A 2,908-nucleotide genomic window follows, 5' to 3' on the forward strand; every position below is an offset into this window, starting at 1 on the left:
TGCGCCACCACCGCCCGGCCCTTTTATTTATTTTCATGCCCTAGTTGTTTGAATCCAAGGATACAGAACCTGTAAATAGACAGAGAACCATCTGGAAACTGAAGTGACCTCCTCCATGTTATCTTTTTTTTTCTGTTATGCACCAAAATGTGAGCACCCTACGAGGGCCAGCATCTACTGCAGGTGTTAGTGGTCAGCTGTGATCTCTATATTCACATGCTGATAGTGAAGAGTAAAGAGGTGGGGATTCTTCTCTCCTGTGCACATTAAAACAGAGCTGCCTGCTTGACATGCTTACATAGCACAAAGCCCTGTCCAATCCCCTAGACTACATAAGCTGAGCTGGTGGTGCGTGCATTTCATCCCAGCACTCGAGGGGTGGGGACAGAAGGACTGGGAGTCAAGTCAAAACCAACCAAGTGAGACTGTCTCAAAAGCAAACAAAAACTGAACTGACTGCCACAGAATTCAAAGAATCTCTCATCCAGTCATTTGCCTTATACTGAATGCCCTGGCAAACAAACAACATCAGCTGCCTTTCGTAGGGTGCTTCACCCGTGGACAGACAGTGGGACAGGTATTTTATTGATGCCATTCTTCAGTGCTGGGATAGTGTCCTTCAGGAGTGAGATGTTCTCAGAGCTAGTGGGGACCAGGGCACAGTCCTCCTGGAAGTTCCCTGCCACGGCTGCCACCTCAGGGTGGCATTTGTTGGAGGGACTTTGCCCTGACCCATACCTTCACATGCAGTCCTGGCTTCAGAGTGTTCCTGGTTCTGAGGCCCAGTGCTCAGCAGCCAGCACCCCACCAGGCTTCATCTGGTCTAGAGTTAGACTGCCTGTCCATTCTTTCACACCTCCCTGGGGATGCCATGGAGCCTGCCCACCTCACTTTATCTCTGGGTGAAGGGTCTCACACCTCCCTGGGGATGCCATGGATCCTGCCCACCTCACCTTATTTCTGGGTGAAGGGTCTCACACCTCCCTGGGGATGCCATGGATCCTGGCCACCTCACTTTATCTCTGGGTGAAGGGTTCCAGAAGTAAGGTTCAAAAAAAAAAAATCCAAGTACAAGAATTAGGTGTACTTCTGCATCAGCAAAAAAAAGTTTATAGCAGCCCTCTTTTAAAAAATATTTCACCCCAGCCAACAATTTATGTCATAACCTCAACAAGCGTAAGAAAGGCTAAATAAAGAATTTGAAATGGGTGCGCCTTGAGGCAGCGATACAGTTCAGTTGGCTGAAGCACTTGTCGCTAAGCACCATGGGAGTTCCACATTGTAGAAGGAAGAACCGACTCCCCACAAACCAACCCTGACCTCCACACAAGTACTAAGACAAATGCATGACAATAAATAAATTTAATTTATAAAATGGTGAGGGAGTCTTGAGGTCCCTTCCAGCTTTTTAATTCTGATTGCAAAACATGGCAGACCTGGTGAGTTGGTGGCACATGACAGTAATCCCAGCCATTCAGCAAACTAAGGTGAGTGGCTCACAAAGTCATAGATATAGATATAGATATTATGCACATTAAAGAGACATATACCTATATACATACATATATATGCCACTCCAAAAACGAGCTAGCCAGTACATAACCTAGACACAATTCATGGTCATTGCCGTACCCAGATTATTCAAATGAGGCCTTGAGAAGAGTCCAGTGTGGACCTGGCTGCCAGAGAGTGTCCACGTGGGCTCCTGGAAACCTCTCGCTGACAGCACAGCATGTCCCAGGATGACAAGTCTCTGTCTAACCCCAGGTTAAACGCATAATGTGCTTATTATACATTTAAGTATATTGTTGACGTTTTGAGCAGGCAGCTTCAACAACATTTCAGCTCATCACTATGATTAAGGAGAGTTTTTAAAAACTACGATCCTTTGTGCTTGTGAAGAGGGTGGGGAGGGAGGGAGGACTGACATGATGTATAATTTGACCATTTTAGCTTTCACATGATGTCACTTCACAATGTGGACAGCTCGGGGGAATCTGACATCTGTCTTGAAGCACCTTCTCCGTCCCTTGTTCCCAGACGCAGGCGCTAATGGGATCTCTGGTTACTTTGGGGGAGGTCATGATTGCAAAGGGAGAGAAGGAAGGGAGAGCGGAAGTTAGGCTTGTTAGCTGATTGGACTCACCCGGGAGCTGTAAAAACTACTAAACCCCATCTCAACAACCGTTCTCCTCCACCCATTCTTAGTTGGCCTGGGAGAAGAGGATCCTGGAGTTGGGGACTTTTTTTTTAAGTCCTCACATAATTAATTCTATGGTATTTCCAGTGTTGAAATGGCTGCTGCCAGGTCCTCTCACCAAGGTGTTCAACCCGTACCTCTTCCCTCACCCCTCTAGCCCTGGTTCATTCCACAAGCCTTAATTCTGTGTCTTCAGACAGCATCCATGGGCTCAGGCAGGGGTTCAGTTGCTGGAGGGTTTCCAAGCAAGCGTGAGGCCCTGGGTTCAACACCCGGTACCGCATAAGCCAGGCAAGAGGGCATATGCCTGTTAACATGGCACAGCCTGGAACACACAGCTGTGAAGAGCTAATCAAAGTTACAGTCCTCAGTAAGGACACAAATGGTATCCCATGTCTGTGGCGTGATGCATGGAGGACTCTTAATTCCTGCAGGATTTCTACTAAAAATTCATAAACTAGGTATGATAGCAGTCAGATCTAAATTAAGAAACAGGCAATAAAACTGTGGTTTCGCAAGCTTCTAACTGGTCAGCGTTGGTAAAGACAAGGAAAGGATGAGGAAAGCCCCAAATCAGCTATAGAGTCGTGAAAAGCAGGGGCTGGGCGCAGCTTAGTGACAGGGCACAGGCTGGGCGTATATAAAGCCTGGATTAAGGCTGGGAAACTGCAGAGACAAACATGAAAAGTAAAGGAAGCCGGGCGTAGG

The sequence above is a fragment of the Microtus ochrogaster genome, chromosome 5 (genome assembly GCF_000317375.1).
Source record: "Microtus ochrogaster isolate Prairie Vole_2 chromosome 5, MicOch1.0, whole genome shotgun sequence".
Taxonomy (NCBI): Eukaryota; Metazoa; Chordata; class Mammalia; order Rodentia; family Cricetidae; genus Microtus; species Microtus ochrogaster.